This window comes from Vipera berus (genome assembly GCF_964194415.1).
Source record: "Vipera berus genome assembly, chromosome: 3".
Lineage (NCBI taxonomy): Eukaryota > Metazoa > Chordata > Lepidosauria > Squamata > Viperidae > Vipera > Vipera berus.
Genome location: NC_138204.1, coordinates 136,207,092 through 136,232,002, shown reverse-complemented (window position 1 = coordinate 136,232,002; position 24,911 = coordinate 136,207,092). Strand labels below are relative to the sequence as shown.

The 24,911-nt window shown below is 35.9% G+C and overlaps 2 long non-coding RNA genes across 2 annotated transcripts in view; both read left to right on the top strand.

Annotated features, from left to right (window-relative positions):
- LOC308664806 overlaps positions 1 to 24,911 on the top strand; it is a 132,232-nt gene that overhangs the window by 22,784 nt on the left and 84,537 nt on the right. The gene's annotated exons all lie outside the window — the stretch shown is intronic.
- Positions 10,465 to 23,849, top strand: LOC308666469. The gene is made up of 4 exons (XR_014026137.1): positions 10,465 to 11,820; positions 15,016 to 15,086; positions 16,088 to 16,310; positions 23,682 to 23,849. It is a non-coding gene; the product is annotated as an uncharacterized lncRNA (long non-coding RNA).

Sequence of the window (24,911 nt, the reverse complement as noted above, 5' to 3'; positions counted from 1 at the left end):
TTTCCTTGGCATTCCTCCAAACTGATGGCAAGCACTGATTAAAACAAAAAACAACAACAACAACAACAACAAAAACTTCCCTGAAAGTTTAAAATCATACTGGGATTACATAATGCACTGTGCCATATGTTCTAATACCAATCTTTTTCAGCTTTAAATGACCTTTGGTGCTGACACAGTTTGGATGAGATTATCTTGGGAGGGAGTCAGGGGGAGGGCTTCCATTATTATTTTGAAATATGCTTCTGAGAAATAGCTGACTCTAATAAATACGGGATGTTTCTCAGTCAGGCATCTGAAATCAAGGTTGATTTCTAGACCTCCATAGGTCTCAGCTTGCCAAATTTAAGTGACATGAGATCCTTTCTGCTTTTCAGCTATAAAATGCAGCAGAAATGCAAAATGGAAAGAGGGTCTGCTATGGTTTCCAGCATCTGCTACTTGATTTCTTCTAGTTTCTTTTTCTGAACTTCCCATATTTTTCCAAACTCTCTTCCATCAAGGAAATAAATTTTGAAGCTTATCCAAAAATTGAATTTTTATGGGGTGATTTGGGAACATAGTGTGATTTCTCCGAGCGTCTCACATGGGGAAAAAACAAACCCTATTCAAGGCCATGCATTTGAATGCTAGCAGTCATTTCTTGTTTTCCCATGCATTCCTGATTGCACACTCTTGACTTTAATGTACAAAAACCAATGAAGAAAAAAATAAATAAATTGACATAGCAAGAAGAACATGGAAGAAATTGCCTAAATGAACATTGGGCCTTCAAACTCTTAAGAGGAGCTTGATTGTAGCCCTTGTGTAGGTTCAACCTTAGCACAGAAATGAGCAACGATTGACAGTTTGATGAAATGCAACATAATTACAGCATCAAACCTCCCATGAAAGCAAAAAACAAAACAAAAACAAACTATTGTTGTTGTGATTAAAATAAGTAAATATGTTCAAAAACACATCGTCTAATTAACACAAAAACATATAGTAACTATGGATTATGGTATTAAGCTCATTTAATCTTTAGGTTTATCACTAATTCTAGATCACTTAGAAACATATTGCATTATCTGGCCATTTTGAAAATATATATAAACACATATCCTGAACCCAATCTTTAAAATCAGGAGAGTATTTTTTTTCCTAATTATATACAGTTATTTTGTTTCCCAAGCCCTTGGCTTAATAGAGCTAAAGTTCTTCATGAAAAGACAAAACTCCATATTTTAGGAATATAATTTAATATTACATTGTTTTCCTAAAATTTTATTGGCATATGTAGTGATTGGAAACCAAAACACAGCTGTACAAGACCAGAGTATATGAGCTAAAAAAACTTCAAATTTCTTGCAATGCCAACATACAAAATCTGAAATTCGTCCCCTTTTAAAACTTTCTTGAGGGGTACAATAAACACAAAATGACATTCTTTGATGAATTTATTTCATTTTTAAAATTATAATTAATATATTTTACATTTCTTAATTGCTGAAACTGTTGGTTCTCAACCAATCACTATTTTAAATCTTCATTCTGCAATTTAGATATATAACTAATACTAACTTCCATGTTATTCTTTAATTTTTTATCAAATTGAATTGTTGGTTCAATTGAAGGGTCTACTTCTCTTGGGAAAAGAAATGAGTAATCAGAAGGACCATATAAATCAGGGTGTCAAACTGCAGGCCCACAGGCCAGATGCGTCACACAGAAGCTGTATCCACCCCAGCTCCAGCAAGATGAAAAAAGTCATGATATATCGCGACACATCATGTGACGCAGCAAGTTTGACAACCCTGGTAGAAATCTCTTGAGCCATTTTATTTTGCAAGATCAGAGCCTCTTCTGACCCTTGCTCTTAAAAATATTTCTCACTATTTAGGGGCAGGAAATATAATGACCGTGTAAATTAATTGAGGAGAGAAGGAAAGGGGAGAATTTTCCTTCCACAACAGAAGAATAAAACAGGGAGCTTCATTTGTTCCACAGATCATGTATGGATGGCCATACAGATGTTCATTTGGATTTTTGCAGCCCTGAGCTCAAAGACTTAACACAGAACAAAGTTTGACACAAGCAGAGAATGTGTGTGAAATATTTTTTATAATTATAAAATTAATGCTAGGTCTCTAGAAATGCAAGGTAACTCACACCAATCTTTTGTGGATATGTAACAACTTCCAGCAGAAGACTGAAGCTATTTTTCTTTTGAGTTAAACAAGGATTAATCTAAAACAAAGACTACCTCATCTTTCTCAGCACAGTTGATTTCTTTCATCTAGTTTTTGGATGTTTGTCAAGATCTAGTTTAGTGTTAATGTCAAACCTTATCCAACATTTTTTGGAGTGATCATTATATAGAAAAAAATAACAACGACACTGCTTAACTACTATTCATTCATTTTCAACTGAAACAAATGCATTAACCTGGCACTTTTGTTCAGATTAAATTAACAATAACATCCAAAAACCTTGACTGGCAATACAAATCTCTGGGGCTTATACTAAGAATTTGGCATAAATCTTCACATGCAATTAGTCTAATCCATACCATTAAGAGAGAGAGAGAGAGAGAGAGAGAGAGAGAGAGAGAGAGAGAGAGAGAGAGAGAGAGAGAGAGAGAGAGAGAGAGAGAGAGAGAGAGAGAGAGAGAGAGAGAGAGGGGCAGTTTGATAGTTAAGGTACTCATGTAGAAATAAGGAGTTCTAGTCCCATCTTAGATATGTAAGTGACTTTGATCTAGTAACTTTCTTTCAGATCAACCTACCTCACAGGACTGATGTGAGAAAATAGTGGAAGGAATATTATGCATGTTTATTACCTAGAGTTACTTACAAAGAAATAAAAATAATAATAAATAATAAATAAAATTAAATGACTGTTGAGCTTTCAAATTCTGTGAGAATATTGGCTTTGTTGGCTAATGTGTGTGTTATCATACACCTCCTTTGTTACTTTTACCTTCTTCTCAACAACCCAATGTAAATTTAGATGGTGGCATAGGGTAGGGTTAATTAGTTAGGATGGGGAGTTTCATTACTAGTACCATACAGTGCTGGTATCTGTAAAACTATGTCTGTTTGAGGGTGTAAATGTATTTGTGTGAACACTTCAGCATAAAGCAAATGAAGCCTAGCTATACTCAGTGCACAAAATATTGGTGGTGTCATGGAAAAACCCAATGAAAATGACAAGAGACAGCAACACAAAACAATAATTCTTACTTTAAGTTTCAGAGGTTTATTTTGCTAATCATTTAAAACATAGCAAGCACAACATCACTTACATTAATAACCCATTGCAATGAGGTCCACTGACATAGCACTCCAAAGGATACCTATAGGCCAATGTCCCCGAGCTAGTCCGGAGCTATCATTTTTATACCTTTATTCTAACGACCACCCACAGATAATCATTATCTTGCAAAATCAGTTGCTTGTTCTTTTGTGCTGACCAGCAGTTTCCACATACACCTGTGTACATCTGAAATCTTCATCCATCTGTTACTTTCAGTTCCTCTTTTCCCATGGTTACAATTTTTTTAAAAAAATCCCATTTATATCCCGCCCTTCTCCGAAGACTCAGGGCGGCTTACAATGCTCGTGTTTTAAATATATATTCAAAACTATCTACTTTGCAATCTCATATTGCAACAGCTTAGCAAATTACAAATAATTTGTCTATATTGTGAAACAGTTTGAGTTAAAGCTTTGTTTTAAATCATTACTGTGGGGCCTATCTTATCTTGTTCCAAGCCTTATCTTACTCTATGAGTAGGGGGCTATATTTTCATCTTCCACAGTGGTATACAATTAAAAATGGAGCACACCTTGCACAATGTGAAACATTACTTCTGCCTTAAAAACATAATCAGATAGAAAATAAACTAAATGATCAGCTTCAATTTGTGTGCACGGACAAGATCTCAAAATTAAGTTTCAGACTAAATAGATTACAATTCCTGTTTTTAATATAATCTACTAAATAAACAAACTAATTTTCTCAGAGTTATCCATCCTGATTAGTAATGGAAGTCACTTAGCATGATTTGCCTTCTCGCTTTCTTTTTCTCTCTTACACACCTATAGGCTCACTTTTTTTCTTTTTCTTTTCTTTTTTGATGTGCCAGTCTATTTGAGCACTCTGCTATTAGAAAATGTCCTTTCAAAAGATGGGAGAGCCAAATTTATGGGAAAATATATTGATTTAAATGAAATATGAAATAGAAAATAATAGGCAATAGGCTGATTTCTGGAAATATATTGACTTAAAATGATGGAGGAGAAAAGAGATTATAAAAAAGTTTCTTGGCTTATCAACTTGAATTCCAAAGTATTGTTTTTTTAAACAAAAATTGGGCTAGTTATTTACATTTCTGTTAGCTACTCAACCCAATCCTGAGTCTTGACTACATTTCTGCACATAGAGCCTTTTTTAGTGAAACTTTAGTGAAACTTTAGTGAAACTAATTAAGAAGTCCTTCCTATTAGAGAGTATTTGAACATGGATTAGAAGCCCTGAAGTTAATAGAAGCAGATAGTATAATCAGGCTGTTTCTGATGCTATTTGTATACACTTCCCTGAGTTGTATGTAAAGTGGATAACTCAGAAGAAATATATGTATAAATCATCAATTCATGAACATCCAATAAATAAAAATATCAAGGACAAGAATGTGTATTTTTCTAGTCATCCCCTAAATTGTTTTTCTAATGTGAACAGCTGTTGCTGTATTCCTCACAGACCATTAAACAGTGACAGTGTTGAATCATTACACACAAAAGCACTTGACTTAGATGCCCTTTAGATGTGATTTCACTGCCATGGGAACCAATTAGGTATGGGTTCATCCCACACTGCTGCCTTGATATGCTGAAAGGTCCTTCCTGACTAAACCACATGACTGAACCTAGCCAAGTGCTAATTATGTAAGGTATATCTCCTTCTGCTTCTCCTCCTTGACTAGTTTACTTATATTCGTAACAAATCAGATCTGAAACTATAACATGACAGTCTGTTTAAAGAAAAAAATAAGATTAAACATAAAGCCTTCTTTGAGTTAAATTCAAACCCTATCATAGGGTCATTCAAGCATGGACCAGGAGAAGAGAACCTCAGATTCTATTTTATCTTCAGCCCTGATATTCTCCAGTACCTCCCATTTAAGTACAATCCAATCTGCTCCCATTCATCACCACTTGCTTCTGAGTTAAGACAAGGACAGCCTTGTGCTGCCATCTGTGGGTCAGAAAGAAAAGAGGCTAAAATAATTTAGGAGGCATTATATACTTCACAAAAATTCACCAAAAATGAGCTGCCACTAAGAGGCAACTACTCTAATGCCCCAGTACTTGACCACAAACCTGAAAGAAGGATCATCTGGAAGAAAACAGTCCTTTAAATATTAAATCCATGCATATGATACAGATATGGGAGGACAAATGTCATAGATTTTACCCAACTAATTTAAATATATATATAAAGGAAAATAAGGAATCTTTGCTACACTGGATTTCTTCTTCTAAGACTCCCCAATCCTTCCTTCTATGAACTGAATCCTTTACATATCTTTGCAATTGCTCTTTGTATGCTTGATTAAATAATGCTGAATCAATATTGCTACTTTTCAAGTATATTACATAGTGTAATGGGCTTCATCTGGAGAGAGATATCCAAAACCTTTTGATGTCTGAGAAGTAAGTACAATGTAACGTGATGATAATGAAATAAGAACCTATGGTATCATAATTTGTAACCTACCTTTGTTTATAATTGATATTAAAACCTTGCTCATTTCTGAAGCTCAGTGTATATACATATTTGAACTCAAGCAACTGGGAAGAATTAAAACATGATGTACTGAGTTTAAGTGGGGTAGTGCTATTCCATCCATCACCAAAGATGGCAAAATCCTGGAACCGGTTGGTCCCACAACCAAAAGCCACTCAATATTGTTAGGGTTCTGTTGAAGTCTGTTGCTCTCCATCCATTTTACCGACAAAAAATAAAAAAATACTGAAAAAATCCTGGCATTCCAGATTATAATAATGTATCATATTATTGGTTGTATTATGGGGTGGTTTTTTTTGCTTTCTTAATCTTACATATTTGCTCATTTACATCTATCAATCTTGATTAAGTTTCTGTTATCCTGATAAGAACAAAATAATGGAGAGAAATGAACTTGGAAAGTTCTTCCCAGCTGTTAGCAGGATGCTACTTTCTGCATAAATCATTTTAACTGAATTTGGAAGCCTGCTTTGTTTGAAATGTCTTCATCATCTGTCCTTCATTTAAGGATCTATCAGTTTGCCATTCACACAGAGAGCACATGGTTTTAGAGTTTTACTCAATTATTGCTGAATTGATGGTTCAAAAGTCCAGTCCTAAAGAACCATTTGCTTTTAGTATTGTCATAAATTGAGATACTTACTATTCGATTGGCTGGCTGGCTGTCAATGAAAACATAACAATTGGTGGTAGTCAGTGGTGGGATTCAAATATGTGAAGAACCAGATCTCTGTGTGGATGCCGCTTCCATTCTGGGCCTGGGCAACAAAAAATTAGCTAACGGTTCTGCCGAAGTGGTGTGAACTGGCTGAATCCCACGACTGTTGATAGTTCTATGTGGTAACACATATTCTGATTTCTTGCTGATGACACCTGGAGCTCAACTGAACATAATTAATGTATAGCTTCATTATAGCTGCAGACTGGATTTATTTCCAGGGCAAAATATAATAATACAACACTTGAAGGAGCCACCCAGGGGTGTTCATCTCCAGGATATAATTATTTTTTCTGTTTCCAAAATTTGCAACAATTTATAAATAGATTAATAAAGTCCTACAACAAAGGTCTTTAATTTTGCCTCAAATTTTACAATTAGCTCTTTGTGTGTAACTAGAAAAGTTGAGGACAGCAATTTCTGAATGCTCAATCTGGTTAATATTTTAGATATAATTATCTGACAGCATAAGCAGATCAAAATGATTTTCTGTATATGTTAAATGGGAATTTTAAAGGAAAAAAATCAGTGTGCAAAGAGAAATAGTGGTTTTTTTGGGGGGGAGTGTTAAACAAAAATCAGCTAATTAATGATGAATGTGATGAGCAGATACCAGTTATAGTCAGGAAAACATTCACAATGCTCTTTTACACTAGTTATGAACTCTTCTGGAATGGGAAGCTCTCAGAATTTGCAGCTGATCAATATTCTGATGGCTTAAATAGACTGATACATCATAATTTGCCCATATAACCAGTGGTGGGATTGAAATATGTGAACAACCAGTTCTCTGTGTGGATGCTGCTTCCAGAAGTCCACTCTGGGCCTGAGCAACAAAAAATTAGCTACCGGTTCTGCCAAAGTGGTACAAACTGCCCGAATCCCACCACTGCATATAACACAACTACTCTGAGACCTGTTCAATTTGTTTTGGGTTCAATTCAAGATGTTGATCATCACCTTAAACCCCTTCAAGGGCCAGGCACTGGCTTTCTGCAAACATCTATTTCTTGTAGTATCTACTCAATCAATAGTAGATCAGGTATGGATTCTTTATATGTCCCTTCACTAAAAAGAATGTCATATCTCAAGATCAAGGAAGTAAATTATCAGCTATTGTCCAGATGACCTTTTCTCTGCTGGCTTTCCAAAATGCCATGAAAGCATGATTATCCAATGTGAGTTTATTCCTCTGAAAACCCTAACCCTAAACAAGGATGCCATTAAGTGAGAACTCCCTGCACATTTCCTTTCATATATTCACTTTGATGGTCATTTAATGTCTGCAGGTTTCTCTGTCTTAATTGGAAAACAAGACAATGGATAAGACGTTGTACATGTCTAGTGTCAGCACATACTGTATGGGAAAATATTTCTACAAATGGTTTTGAAATAATACTATTTCACTAAAACCAAGTGAAATCCAGACCCAGCTTCTCTCCTCCCTCTCTTTATATACACAAACATATGTGCGGTTCTTACAAATTCCACTTTACCAAAAAAGTAAAAGTTGGGATTTATCTCCTGTCTCTTCCTATTATTGGTTTTGGGATCTGTGTCAAGCTCTGTCCCAGGTTTTATATGATAATGATGATGTTGATTTCAATAGTTTGTTATATTATTTACAGCAGTAGTCCCCTACCTTTCCAGCTTTGCAGACCAGCGGTGGTGGTGGTGGGAGAAGAGGGGATGGTTCCACAGAAGCTTGCCTGGCCTGGTTCTGAATGGGCCACGGACTGGTACCAGGCTGCAGCCTGGGAGCTAGGGAGCCTTGATTTACAGGGCACATAATTGTTCACCACAGGAAATGAAAAAGGTTCCAGGTATTTTTTCAACATGTGATTCCTCTCTGCAGAATTGGACTTATGAATAGAGGTCTCTAAGGTAACAAAGTTCTAGGTACTAATTTGCCAAGCACTATTAGTAGACAACCTTTAAAAAAAAGTCTTGCACCATAAATGGAATTACAGTAGTGATATGACAATCTATTTCCCTAGAACACCTCTATATATTTTAGTCAGAATATTCCTAGGCCATTTAATGACAATGGCCTCTGCATTCAAAGTTCTTTAGAGATGTAAACATTAATGTTGTAGCTATTCCTCTGTTGGTCTTCAGTTCTACAGCAATCCCTTAAAATCTTTGTCCTTGAAGCTTGATATTATCTAAGGTTAAACATATGATGCTATATAATCTTCTGTTAAATGCCTTTTCTTTTTGACTTCAGGAGACAAGTTAATTAAAGAAAGGATCACTTCTGGAATCTCCACTTTTCAACATTATCTAAATGTCCTGCCTTGTCAAAACTAGAAGGAGAAAGGTTTGTGGCTGATACAGGTTGTAAATCCAACTTTCACTATGCAAATGCTTTAAAGAAGTTTTGCAAAGTGAAATATTTGACATTTATTAAGTAATAAATGCATAATCTTTGTGTTATATATCACATCCTTGAGATAAAAGTAATTTTAACATACAAGGTCAGGAAAATATCTGTCAGTGTTTCCAAGAGAAAGATGAAGTCATAGTAATAGTAGTAGTAGTAGTAGTAGTAGTCATACCAATATTTTTACATTTTGTCTAGTCTGGGGAAACATAATCTTGTGTGTCATTAAAACAAATACTTTTCTTCAAAGAGATCAACGTCAAATCATAGCTCCCTTTGTATTGTCATATATTCATTGACCACAAAAAAGTGTGTTTCTGGATTATACTATCTCCTATATATGACCAGTTTTACAAATTGAGCACCTCAATCTCAGCAGAGAAGAGGCTGAAAAAATTGTCAGCATGATTTACATACAACTTGTCAACAGCGTCTGGAATTCTGTGCAGAAAAGTGATGGCCCACAGCTGTTCTAGAAGACATTGCCATCTGCCTTCAGGACAAATGCATCCCCCACAAAACAGTATATTTGAATGGCTATTACAGGGGCATTATTTATCTTTTTGCAAAGAACTCAAGCTCTCTTCTAGTTAAAATATTACTGTAGACCATACATATTTTTTAACAACTTAATGAAGTTGCAGTGCAGAATGGGCAAGTTGTTAAAAGTGAACCAGAACAACGTTCCTGAAGTTGTTAACCTCCAGGTGTATCAGAGTTCAATACACAGATTTCACAACCAGCTTGGAATGCTGGGAACTGAAGTTCAGAAAGTCTGGAGGTACTTCAGGTTAGAAGTTGACTTAATGCAATTATTCACTAACTTTAGGAGAGGCATTTTCTCACTACTACCCTCTTCTATTCTGTGGGAAACATATCATCTGCCTACAGTGGATAAAGCTGAAACAAGTAATGAACCAAGGTACAGTCAAGTAATGAATTAAGAATTGTAACCGTTTATATTTCTTACGTTTTTTTTGAGGCCCCCTCCACCACTACTCCTTTTTTCCCCTTCTGTTTTCCTCTGCTCATAGCAGACTGTCAGGAAAGTGAGAATATAGTTTTCCCCAAAGTCTGGTTGGCTCCAGCATTCCAGTCCCTGAAGTTCTGGATAGAGCAGGGATCACCAGTTGTCCTCTTTTCCATTATCTCTTCAGTTAGAATTTTGTACATAAAAGAAAAGGCCAGAGAAATAAAAAGACACCCCCTTTGGGACTGTTCATCTAATTATCCACAATATTGTTTCCAATGGCTCTGGAAAATTATGTGCATTTTCATACAGAGAGTTATAGAAAAAAATCTAAATTGTAGCCTGCTGTTCATGTCTTTCTCTCTTGTTGCTTGGGCTTTGGCCTGTTTTGACACTTTTTTTAATGTTTGCCAATGTTTAAAGAATAAACATCAAACTATATTTTGGTAGCTGAATCAAGGAGTGAGTGTGTATGCTCCAATTTAGAATAAGGGAATGATTGGGAGTGTGGTGGGTGATACTAAACTGGAAATGACTCACAATAATGTCTGCATTGTTTTGATTTAGATTAAATTAATTAAGCATTAGACTGGGAACTGCATGAAATTGAGGGCTGTGCCCTAGGTTGTTCATTCTTTGATCTACATGAAACAGCATGGTAGGTTCCTCCTACCATTTGGTTTCCCAATAATGTTGGAAAAAATATCAATGTTGATGCCACCTTCATGGTTTCTCCACTTACACTAACCCAGAACAGATTGCAAAATATTAATCAAATGCAAAACACCTGATAGGTATCTTAGCCTAACAATGTTTATAAGATCACATTTTATGGATTCAGATGGGAGGGTGGAAGGGTCAAACACCTACTAGGGAGTTATGGAACTGGATAAAGTTTTGGATCACAATAGACCCACCCATGTTTGAAGGAAGAATTTTTCTCACTATCTGAAAGATAGAAAGGACAGTAGTGCTGATAAATCATTGGCAAAAGAAGAAACACAGAGACAGAGAAATGTAAGGTAATTCACTTACTTTGAGTAAAGCTCCACCAGAATATATCCTGATAAGGTCCAGTTTTATAACAACTCCATCTGAGCAATATTTCCAGTTTGATGCTTTCTGGCATGTCATTCATCAATCCAGAATAACTTTCAAGCAGAGAAAAATGGAGAGATAAATATATACATGTCAGAAGATAGAATATATATATATATGCATATAAGTGGATCAGGAAGGAAGGAAGGAAGGAAGGAAGGAAGGAAGAAAGAAAGAAAGAAAGAAAGAAAGAAAGAAAGAAAGAAAGAAAGAAAGAAAGAAAGATTGATTCTGAACCCTAACACAGCAGACCTCTCTCTTTTTCTCTATGCTATGACTGGCTTTAAGAGTAAAATGTTGCCTTTTTGAAGCTTTTTAGACTTCAACTAACTCTCTCCTCCCCTTCTTTGAGAAAAGAGGGGAATTCACAGTTAGAAATTCTAATTTTGTTTGATTGAGTCCAGCTCTAAACCATTATGCTGTAACACAGATCCCATTCCCTCAATTCCACATATCCCATAGTGCAGAATATGAATTAAAGAAAGGATATTCAATGATTAAAAATAACTTTTATTGACCTGAATTGTATGACCTGCCAGCTCATTGTTAGTTGTCATTGTTGTTTAACTTAGCATATTTAGAAACATGCAAATTGAGATCACCAGCACCACCATTCCTACCCTATTAGGAAAAGATCAAAGAGAAGGCAATATGTTGAAGAAAGGCAATTGCTACTGATTGGTGTTGACTGATAAACAGACAAGTCTTCATTTTAAAACATATGATTCAAAGATGCTGCAGATGCTCTGAAAGTCAGAAGAAGATTTGATCTAATATGCCAAGCTCTGCTTCAAAGACGATTTCCTCTCCTCCTGGCAACGCAAACAGGAGTTCACAAGGATCCATCTGCCTCAGCAGAATGTAGGAATTAGGCTAATTAGCCCTTTTTTTCACCTCCTAGGGGGAAAAGATTGTGTGTGTATCTATCTTGCTTCCTTTCTTACTTACTTAAGCCAGAATTAAATGGAGGGGAAAATATTTCTATTGGAGGAAATAAATAAAAATCAGAGCTCATTTTTGTAGGAGAAAATAGAAACCAATAAGAAACTGATAAAGTCAAAAGTAACTGGGCATTATTTAAAGATGGAGCTAATTATAAATAAAAGCTGTCTATAATAAACACAAATAAACAGCTTATTGAATCCAAGTGTTTATCTACTCTCCAAAAATAAGACCGGGTCTTTTTTTTTTGCCTCCAAAAGAGGCACCAGGTCTTATTTTGGGGGGATGTCTTACTCACCTCTGGCACTGACAGCCCTGCCCAGCTGGTCCTTCTGAGGCCGAAGGAGCAGCTGCATTCTGCAGCTGCATTCTGGCCTGCATTTTGCGGTCAGGCCTTTCCGGAAGGTCTCTGCAGCCAAGTATCCAGCTATGGATTGGCTGCACAGGCCTTCTGTAAAGGCCTTCCGGAAAGACCTGTGACTGAGAAATGCAGAAGATGCCGCAGACGAAGAGGCCTGGCTGAAAGATAAGTGGGTGCAGGGCACATGGGGCAGCTCCACACTCCCACCCTCACCCTAGCTTGATTTTTAACTGTGTGCCTTGCCCCCAGACTAAGGCTTATTTTTGGAGTAGAGCTTATATTAGCCTCATGCCCCCAAACCAAGCTAGGGCTTATTTTGGGGGTAGGCCTTACTTTTGGGGAAACACAGTAGGCATGATTCACCCATCCCTGTGTCCCCCCCAAATAATCATAATCATAATCATAATCATAATCATAATCATAATCATAATCATAATCATAATCATAATCATAATCATAATCATAATCATAATCATAATCATAATCATAATCATAATCATAATCATAATCATAATCATAAATAGGTATGAATAAAATGAAATAACTTGGAAGGGAAGAAGAGTAGCACAACCAAAATATATTGTTCTGTATATTGGATGTGATATTTATGAATTAAAAATGGGACAGGACTTGATATGCTTTTTGATTTTCATAGATAAGTTGTTCTTGTGAGATACTTAGTTGCTGTTCCTAGGATTTGGGGAAGAGCTGGGAAGCAGCAGTCCAGTCAGTGGACAAATCCAGAAACATTGCCTTAATTGCAATTAGTTGTTTACAAGTAACACTCCATGAATAAAGGTTCTTCATTGGTTAGGACAATAGGAAAGGAAGCATTTTATGCTGATTCTTCATCTCCTTGAATTCCTGCATTCTCAGGGCCTACCTCACTCTGCCTCAGAATAACTGTTTTGAATAGGGTGGGAAGTGAAATTGTCCTCTACTCCTAGTGCTAATTTTAATTAAACCATAATCTATTGTTAGAATTTTCTGTGAGGTATGTTATTTATGAATTTCCCTTGGTAGACCAGTTGTCATGTTACCTAAAGTGGAAGTTGAAGGATGGCTTTTAGGTTTTGGGGAAAAGTTGGCTTATTGGAAAGTATCCATTTATCATGAGATAATGATCACTTTTTTGCTCCTTACTAATTTTTAACTGTTAAAAAGTAAAGACACCCTTCAATTGAGTAGAATAATAGAATAGAATAAAAAAACTTTATTATCACTTTAAATATACACTAATCAGCATACGTTAAAATAAAATTTCATTGCATTCAGCTTTCAAAAAAATACTATGTATATACTCACATACACACACAGAGAGAAATGTGATATTTGACACAGAAAAAAAATCACAGTCTAGTTCAAATGTATACATATACATGGCAAAAATAAAATAAAATGGTGGCATCCTTTTGGCTGCTGCTGCATTGGCTCTCAAACATAACACAATTGAACATGGACACCTTGGTAATGTTTCAGACATGATTTTCAATGGCCTTCTGGAATTGATTTTTTTTAACTTCCCAGCAATCTTGGGATTCCCAGAAAGATCTTCATCCAAATGTCAATCAGATATTTCTCTGTCTTCTTTTCCCTCAGGCTCATTTTGTTGACTTTTAAAGAATAAACTAAGGCTGTTTTTTAAGATTATCTGGTTCCCCTCCCACACACACAAATTTAACTTTTTGTCTACTGCATAGCCATCAATGGGTATGCGCTAAAGTCAGAGAAAAGCAGGAAGTATTGGATCAAACATATTTCTATTCTTGACAATTTCTATTCTCCCCCAATTTCTGATACTGGCCTTTAGCTCTATGGTTAATGCTCTGTTTCTATTTTTTTTAAAAAAAGATGAAACACTTAAGTTGGTACATATCTTAGTTTCTCGGCGGGAAAACATGCTGATGTTCCTGCAAAGTTCTATAATAGCCAGATCCATAAGTATGTGCACAGTTCTGTTGTTTTCATTAAAATGAAAAAAGCCACATTGTGTCATAAGTTCTTCCTTTGGGAATATGAGTGTGATGGCACAACACTTATAGAAAAGGATTGAATGTTTGCTGCTTTTGTCAGACTGACTGATTTGATGCACATACATACACATAAACAGACTCTGCAAATGTCACTGGTCAAGTCCTTTGGATGCAAAATTGTTAAAGTTCAGCAATAACTTTATATAATATAAATTAGTAAAGGGTTAGGATTAGAAAAGACATTTTTCTGTGAACTGCAAATGCTTTGTTGAAAATCAAAGCCATACAATTTATCTTTCTAAAAAAAAGTTTCTGGCTCTATGGGAAAAAACCATTTATGTTTCTTGGCTAGAGCTCTGAATAGCAAAGTACCAAATTTACAGCAATAAAGGATAATGACAACCATAATATCTGGCTTTATTTATTTGTTTGTATGTAAAAATTTTTACCTACACATTCTCAGCAAGTTTGTCATGAAAATAGCAGTATGATCTAAACTACATGAATTTGGAATCCTATGAAAATTTTAAATGTACTATTTATATGCCAATTTAATGCCAGTTTTAAAATTCTTTATGGGTGAAATCCATTACTTGTAATACTCCTGCTTACTTCAACCTTTTTTTATATTTTATAATTTTATATTTTATAATTTTATATTTTATAATTTTATAATCCATTGAGATCCAATAAATCTGGGGAAAAGAAAAAATAAACTTACATGCTTCAATGATAAAGATCAACACATGCAGCACAAAAGTACTTTTTTTGCTTTTTTAGAATATTAGCATTTCAGGCCTGACCTGGATAGTAATGAAGACTTTATTCTTGCAGAGGACTTTGGGGATTGGGTGAGTACTATCTGGAACTGTTTTTAATTTACTTTTTTATTTATTAAGCAAATGTATATAACCACCTCACCAAAAGCAACTCTAGGCAGTGCACAAGACAACTAATAATGATAAAAATAAAAATCCATATTAATAAGTATTATAAAAGTGAAAGATACAGACTGTAGGAGAGAAAGGTTAAAAATGATTACCTCAACAATGGAGTCATCTCGGTAAGTCTCCAGTTCAACATTACCTTGATATGCTAAATTTTTGTAATAAACTAGAAAGACAATTATTAAATGGTTACTTGAAGGAAGTATAGAGGAACATAAATCTTTGAAACTTGATATTTTAAGACTGATCCTTAAAAGGAGTTTAAGTTGAAAAAAGAGAAGGCAAGAATGATTTATTACTCAGCACTGTGAATCAACTCATGAAAAGTGGCAACAAAGCTGGGAAATTTGGAGAGTTATAAAAATTGTGAACTCATTGGACTTCAATCAATAAATGGGTTATTTATTCAGAAGAAGAAAAAAGAAATATTGAGGATATCCAGAACTCTGAAAATGCTTCCCTGGTTAAAAATAAATTCTGACACAATATTCAGTAAATAAACTGAACAATAAAAGCATAGTTCATTGGTTAAGTATCCCTTGAGGACTGCATCATGTAGCTTGAATGCAAATCTGAAGATTAACAAAGCACTGCAATGTTAATACAACCTATTTGGACAATAATATTCCACTTCTTGAAAGGTTTTCCTCTGCACGCTTATTTGAATTTTCATTTCATTTCATTTCATTGTTAAGAAGCTAAATTATCCTGAGACGAGTATAAGGACTGAAGGAATGGCTGCTGATGTCATAGGATCAGTGTTTTATTCCTTAAAATAGAAGAAATATTTATCTAAGCTTCTCTAAGAAGAGAAAATAGAACAGATGAAGACTCTCTTCTAAGTGCATGATGGGATATTCTCTTCAAACAGTACACACTGTTCTTGTCTTGTCTTTCATTTCCAGAAAAAAAGATCAGCAGCCAGAAAAAATGCAAACAAGCATACAGACCTATTGAGCATTGTTATATATGATTACCTTATCAACTTAAACAACTTGATGTAGCAGGACATTCAGTAACAACAGATGAAAGAGCACAAACGATTGAATATGAATGGAACTAGTTTTCTATTTAAACTGAAACCAATTAGCCAGGCTAATAGCACTGATGAATGTTTCTCACTTAATGGTTAGAATCTTCATTTCATTTATTTCATAATTCATTCCTGGGGGAAAAAATAACAACCTCAGTTCAATTAAAAGGAAATAACCTAGATAGAAATGAAAGCAACTCTCTGCTGGAGTTATTTAGATATTTTAATGAAATTTTCCAGTCTATTATAAAATCAGTTTCAATGTCGCATCTAACAAAATTGGAGGTAAAAATACAAGTGGAACTCTGCATATTATAGATACAGAAGTTAGATTTGTAATAAGTCTTCAAAATGTAAAATACACACTCATTGAAATACGGAAAGTTTAAATGTGAGTCTGCTTCTGAACTTGAAAACTGAAGGCACGTAGTTTCATTTACAGTTCAATCTTTAGAGGCTGGCAGGGAAGAAAACAGGATTAAATTCCCCTCCCGTCCCATCTTCCAACCAGGATGTTACTGCGTGTGTCAGTGTTTACCAACTGGATAAATGTGGCATTCATAAAAAAAAAAGGCCAGAGAAAGGAGCAAATAGAATAGGGATGAAAATTTACTGAACTCCAAACTAGCCTTTAAACAAAGAATTTCTATGGATTAAACAAAAAACATTTACTTCTGCATCGGAGCATAAATGTGTTTTAAAAATGCGTCTTACCTAAAAAAGCAGAGTAAATATCAATCCAAAAAGAAATGTGGGTTCAGTCTCACCGGATTCTTTATTATTTGGGTTTTAATAATAGCCCACATCTCTGAAAACTCATAAACCAGACATGAAGGTGACAAGGCCCTATTACTTGTTCCAGGAAATTGCCATTTGTAAAGTAACTATTCTTAGTTTAGGCTTCAGGGAGTTTTCAAAAAACAAACTGATAAATATTAGATTCATAATCAGTTCTATAATTCTCCAGAAATCCATGAACAAGGATCCAGGGGAAACAAAAAAAAAATAGTTTCTCTCTCTAAAAACCGCTCATCCTCTGCAAGTTAAAGGGTAAGACGAAAATCATCTGCAGACTTAACTGTAGATAAATGCCACTGAAGTTAATATGGCTTTCTTCTGAATCCATTTATAGGGGATTGTACAGTAAGTAGCTTATACAATCTGTACTGATGCAATTGGTTTGCAACTGGAGGATAATGTATAGAAATATGTCAGATCCAGGGATGAGAGGCTTTGGTTCATTTTTAGAGAACTTGCAAATTTCTTATAAAGAGGATGAAAAGAATATGGTGGAAATATGGCACAATATCATAGAATTAAGAATTAAAGAACACCTTAGAAATAAGGTAGTGCAACCCCTCCCCTTGACTCCTGTCCAGGTCAGGAATCCAAAAAAGGTGCCAGAACTCGGTTCTGAGCGTTCTATGACAAAAAAAGCCCTGCTTGTATTAGATGCAGTATCCTAGGTGCAATGTCCTATCTGGAATAAAGAAAAGCAATGCCTTCTCTTGAGCTTTAATTTATGCTTCTGTTGCTGCAGTCTAAGTTCATATTTTTATTTTCCCCTTGAAGCTAAATCACATAGTCGGCTTGTATTTAATAGCCCATCAAGATATCTAGATCCTTTTCCTTTGGACCATTGTCTGTATGGTCCTCTGTATGCCTTACTCGTGTCTCTTAATTTTCCTACCAAACATAGAATTTGGTATAGAATTTCAGAATTATGCTGACACTTTGTTTTTCTACTCGGAAACAATTATGATAGCATTCTAGATTTTGGCATTCTAGATTTTTCTTTGTTAAAGGGCAGATGATACATGAAAGAGGATTTTTGCTAGGGAAAAACAAAACAAAACAAATCACTGATCTTTTTCTTCCAGACTGCTAAAACAACTTGAAGAAATAACGGTGCATATGTCTGTGTATATCTGACTCATTCACACACTTCACTACTTTGCCAAGCTGTTCCAAGAATGTGCAATAAGAAACATTTAAGTTCTTGCTAATTGATCATTACCAATTACTGGTCATAATCACCATTCAGTACCATACTGATATATATACAACTGGAATCTCAGGTGTAGACATTTGAAAACAGTAAAAATAAAAACGATGAGCTCTGGGATATAAGAAATAATTCTTTATTGCTGAGCTTTTGTCAACAAGCTGTTGACATCATCAGAGCAAGGGCTGAATGATAAGGGAGTCAGTACATACACTTATATGGTAATAATAATGGTCAAATTGTGGAATGTGGGTGTGGCCTACTCGTGACAAGCTCACTCGTGTATAATCACAGTGGTTCCGGCTTTGTTGGAAAAGCCAGTCTCTGGTTGATTTTTAAAAGTTGCGCCTAGCAGCTGCTTGGCACATATCAGCTGTTAGGCACATAAATCTCTTTGCGCCGCGTGCAGTCATGCACTGGCTGACAGGCTCTTCATTCGAAGTAGAGGCAAGGAGTTCATCTCGTTCCCTCACGTGTGGTCGTTGCAGGCTTGATTCTGCTGTGGAAAGGAGCAGATGTCCTTGTGGAGTGTGTAAGTGATTCGGTCTCCTTTGTATTTCTTTACCTGGTTGCTGTAAAATCAGCTCTGTTGTGTGATTTGGTTTGTTGGATCTTAAAACTCTTTTAGTGTGTGGTTGTTGTGTGCGTCTGTCTTGTTTTGCATGGTTGTTTGGTGTGTTTGAATGAAAGTAAGTGGTATGGTTGTCAGTTGTGAGTGATTTTGTGGGATGTTTGTTCTTGTTCTTGTTATTTTTTGTTTTATTGTGCAGGGTGGGACAGATTTCAGTTTTGATCGTGGTTTCAGCACTGTTGCTGTTTGGGTGTTGTGTGTATTTCTTTTGTTGTGTGTGGTTGTTTAGTGAAGTTGCAAGATTTGTGTCTTGGGTGTTGTGGTCAGAAGTGGTGTTGTCTTTATGTGTAGAAGTGTCAGATGGTGTGTTGGTTATGCAAGTTATCGTTAGAATTCTGTCTGTTGTTTAGTTCAATTGGAATAGATTGTGTTGCAATAATCTCATCAGTTGTGTTGATATGGTATTTGACAGGTGGGTGGAGTAGTGTGTTTGTGTCTTTGTTGATTGTATTTAAGTGTTTGGATGTTTTGTGTTGTTGTAAATGCCTTCTCAGAGTTTGGTATGGTGGTAATAATTTGATATGTCTATTAATTGAGTTATTATCAGACAGCCAAGCCTCTTTCAATAGACAGCCACCTTTAGTGGGGTCTTGAGAGATGACTATCTATTGCTCCTTTGAAATTAAAGATATGGCCATGTTCAGCTATATGGGCCCAGACTTGGGACCATTGTTCTTGTCTTTTAACTGCTAGAATATGTTCATGTATCCTGGTTTTTAGTCTTTTTGATGTTTCTCTGATATAATTGCAACAGCATTTGTTGCATTTGATTTTGTAGACAATAGATGATGAATTGTCCTTGGATAATGGTTCTTTGAAGTGCATTACTTTAGAATGTAAAGTTTGGTTGGGTCTGTGCACAACGTTGATATTATATGGTGCCAGGATTCTAGTAGTTGCTTCAGAGACTCTGTTGATATATGGGATGGTTGCCCAGGTTGTGGTGTTCTGTGAATCACGGTTTGAATGTGATGCATTATCCTTCCAACATTGTTGGACAAATTTAGGTGAATAGCCATTTGTCTGCATACGTGGTAAAATTATGCTTTCTCCTTGGATTTAGCTATCCCTGTGCTGCAGTGTGCTTTGACTCTCTTGAACAGTGTTCTTATGCAGCTAGTTTTGTGGGAAGTTGGATAGTTGCTTAGATAGTGTAAGATGCGATCAGTGTGAGTAGTTTTGTGGTAAACTGTGGTTGAAAGATTGCCATCTGGATGTCGGTGGACCATTACATCTAAAAAAGGTAAGGAGGACTTCCTGTTTGGCAGCCGTCAGGACAACTGGGAAAAGCCAGTGCTCGGCTTTCCAGCTTGGTTTTTCTTCGTCTAGTGACCCTTAAAGGGTCGGAAAGTTGGAGGGGCAATGAAGGAGGAGGAATACTTCAGGAGCTCAGATCAGGGGGCACCTGATTGGAGCGAACTGTAGGACCCTCTGGAAAAATGAGGGAAAAGGCTGTTAAGATCTACCAGCCATAGTCGTCTCCAACAGGAAGAAAAAGCACTATAAATCAGCAGAATTTCAACTGTGTACTGAACCTTGGTGAGCAAGATTTTCTCTTTCCTTCTCCTTGAGGATTATAAATGTTGACACCCTGATGGGAAAGGGCTTGGAAAGTAAAGACCCCCAGAAGGTTTAAAAGCGGCAAGTAATTATAAAGGGGGCAAGACTCTTAGTTAAAAATATCAGACATTGATAAATAAACCAAGGAGGACATCTAGTGGCGAAAGAAGAATGAAATTTCTGATATACTGTTGTTGACTGAAGTTAACCTTGACAAAAGACACCTTGCAAATGATAAGACTGCCCTGTGAGATTGAGATTCAAAACTACTTTTATTAAATTTGGCTAAATTTAAACAGACATTATTTTGGCTTTAGATTGTAAGCTGTAAAATGACTTCATCGAATATTTAGTAATATTACTCATGAAGAAAACTTCTTCTGCACCTTCAGTAGGACAATCCAGTCCTACAACACAGGGATCTATTGAAGCAATGTTGCAATGTGAAAAGATAAGCACTGCTCAAAGTGAAACACAGACCTCATTAAAATTTCTTCAAGATCTTATGTTAAAGAATCAAGAGACTTTGGAGAGAAACCACCTAGAAATGCAGGGAAATCACAGAAGTACACAAAGTAAACTGAAGAAATAAATGAAGAAATTTTGGATATAAAGGGAAAATTTGAAATTCAGAATCAAATGATAATAAAAAAACCAACAGAAGATACACAAAACTGAAGAAAAAACAGATGAGAATGATAAAAAGATAGAAATGTTACTAGAAGAAAATGAAAAATTAGAGAATGCAATCAAGATATTAGAGATGGAAAAAGCAGAACATTATTTAAGATTTCAAAACATCCCTGAGGATAGAGAAGAAAACATAGCAGAGGTGATTATTGACATCCTGGAGGAGACTTTGAAGGCAGATCGAGGAGAAATTCAGCTTGAGTTGGATGACATATTTCACTTCAATTCAAGCTATGCAAGAAGAAATAAGTTGCCAAGAGAAGTACATGTACGGTTTACAAAGAAGACAACAAGAAATGAAGTACTACGGAAAGTTAGAGATAAACCAATACAATATAAAAATAAAGAAATTGTGGTCTTAAAGCATATACCCAAGAGAGTTAGAGATACACGAAGACAGTACCATTTTTTGACCACGAAACTGATTGCCAATGGTATAAATTTCAGATGGTTAAAAAAGGTAAGGAATTGTTGCTTTCCTCCTCTGCTGTAAATTGGATGCTCGGATGTACTGAGTTAAGCTTTTGTAAGAATTTGGTGGTGTCACATCGTTTAATGACTGGAAAGGTGTCATCTACATACCTAACCCAAAACCTGGGTTGGTAATCAGACATGACTATCTATTCAAGGTTTTGCAAAACAGCCTCAGCAATAATGCTTGATATGGGTGATCCCATGGGTGTGCCTTTAACTTGTTCGTATATGGTGTTATTAAAAGTAAAATAAGTTTGAAGGCAAAAACCTAGTAATTGGATGTAGTCATCTGTATTGGGGGAGCCAGGTTGTCATGGTTGTTCTCTTTGTAATAGATTTTTAAGAACAGAGATGGCTAGGTTTTGAGGGATAGAGGTGAACAAAGATACTAGTCAAATGAGATCTCATTTGAATATATATATATATATATATATATATATATTCCTTGATAAGATTAAAAATGCGAATCCCAGGCATATTAAAATTAACAAACTAAGCGAACACTGGGGTGGAATAAGAAAAACTAAAACAGTTTTTATTGCTAAAAGATCAAGCTTTCGTTGGCTAACTGCCAACATCATCAGGATGGAAATGCTGGGGTGGGGAGATCATGTTTATACTGTTGTTGTCTGCACTCCGCTCATGGAGCGCATCACCAATCTGTTTGTTGAGGCCGGCCGTATTCCTTTGAGTTGTCACGCATCCATTTTTGGGGGATGTAGTTGTCTCTGGGTGTCTGTTGTCAAAAGTGGATTGCTGACAGTTCCATGTGTTATAGCCATAGCTCTAGTCATTGCCCATGTTCTTATACCAGAGGTTCTAAATTTTACAATATCCTATTTACACCTAAGAAGATTGTAAGCTCTGATTAAGGGTATCATTTAGAATAGCATCATAATGGATATAAGGTAAAATTGAAGACACTGTCAAAAATACAAAATTATGTTCTGATTTGTCTGTCAAAATTGGTCACTACTGTTGTGTTATAGAGTTCAATTGTGATATTGCTATCTTAAAAAGGTATATTTTTTGATAGATTTGAAGCCATCACTCATGTAATTTTAAATATATAGAAACCTTCCATGCACACATGACAGTTATGCAATTCATAAGTGCAATCTCTTCTTCCCTGTGTTCTACAATGCAGGGTGGTTGTGTGTTTGTGCAATCTTGATTTTAATACAATGAGGTGCTCTGTAAATGCTTGCGCTGTTTGCCTCCATGTCATTCCTCTTCCCAATTCCTTAGTGCCTGGTATGGAGGGGGAACGTCTATGTGTCAGTTGATAGAGGAATGGTTTGAAAACCAAGCTTCCTTAAACCAAGGATTTTTCTTCATTGGGGAGTGGATCTTTAGGGTGCATGACACAAGCTCGTAAAGTCTGCTCAGGTCTGTGGGCAACACCGACCTTGTGAGGGGCTAGTATGCGCACTGTGGCCTCGGATACACCGTGGATATAAGGCAGTGTTATCCGTGATGTTAAGGCATTTTCACATTGATGGCGGGTAGGTTCATCCCAGTGTTCACTTAGTTTCTTTATATATATATATACTTTACAACAACAGAAGGTTCAGATGAAATGAATAGAAAAAACATGAGAAATAAAAATTCTACTTATCCACTTTACATCAATTTAATCATGGCTATCTTCAAAATGTATGTGTTTGTTCTGAATTGCAGATACAAACACCTTCTAACATATTATAAGCCCTTAAATCCTCAGAGCATGATTTCAAACAGAAAAGGCTTAAGTGATCAAATGAAATCAAATCATCTGTATGCTGGACTGAAAATAAGACAGTGTACTGAGAAAAATTGTATTAGCCAGGATTAAACTAGATTAAGGAACAATATCTATTCTCTTGGGACCTCTCTACAGGTATGTTGGGTAATTGGAAAATTCAATTGCACCTGGCTACACATAAGTTAAATGATGGAATTTATGTCTAGTACAAAGTATTGAAAGTGAAAGAAGCGTGCTAAGTGATTAAGTATAATAGTCTCATTGTGTAGGGGGAAAGAGTCAAAGCCAGGAAGATACTGGATCAAGTGACTGTCAACTCTACAATGAGCATGGCTGTAGCCATTTTTTTCTTCTTATTCTAGGTTGCCACACAGAACGGAGGAGGGGGGTTGCCCAGGTGCTTCATTAGTCAAAATAATCTTCTGTCCCTTGGGAACCAAGGTCATCTGTGGCTCCTGCAACCAGGGACTCGGTGTTGCATAAAAAACCCACCAAATAAGTATATTGGGGAATGTAGTTGCTTGCATAGTTTTAAGGGTGGGACATTTGTTACTTGTGTATTCAGACTTGGTTTCACTTTTGATGTGCCTATATTTTGTAATTTATAAACATGTTCTGTAAGGAATTTTCAAGCCTCTAGGTTCTGCTTTATTTGTGTCTGTCTGTCGGAACCATGACAGTGTCATGATACAAGGCTCTCCCATGAAATATGTATGCAATGTCAACACACATGCAGAAATATGAGGCTTGTAGTCTGATACTCTCTCCACTTCTTGATATAAAAATATATGTATTCTTTTTCTGATCCTGTAAACCCTTTATATTGGGGTGGAGGCAGGGTGACTGAATGGAGCTGAACATTTACTGGCTGGATGCCCTTCCTGACACCTGTGCAGAGTTTGCAGCAGATACTTATTCTTTGCGCCCTGATAGAGAAGCAACTGCCGCTGCCTAGGATTGAATACTCAGGCTTCCAAATGTGAAGTGAGCGTCTTCACCTCTAAACTTCCATGCTGCTTACTTCTCAATAATTTCAACACCCTGAAAACATCACTGATTCAGGATACCTGACTGCACTTCCTTTCCAAGAGGAAAATGCTGACAAATCTTGGCCAAATTACATTTATAGTGCCTATAAGGAGCAGATTGTCCAAAGAAAGACAGATAATTTAATAACCAACCACAAATATTAAGTATATCCATAGGTAAAAGGATCATTTCATTTTGTCTTTGATTTTGAAGAACAAACATGAATCACAGGATGTAGGGAAGCTTGGATCCATCTTAATAGCCTTCTGCTGTCATAAAATGGTTAACTGTTTGTCTAACCCAGGGGTCTGCAACCTTGACAACTTTAAGACTTGTGGACTTCAGCTCCCAGAATTCCTCAGACAGCATAGATTAGCAAAAGCCTTTTTAAAACACATACAACACTCACACACACAACAATAGGTTCAACTAAAATTTAAAAAAGGCTTTTGCTAATCTAATTGACCTTTGAAGGACAATTACATGTTAACTACTCATTCTCTAATGAACTATATTTCTACTTTAAGGCAATCAGAGTTCAACAGTTTCTAACTTCAGTGAAA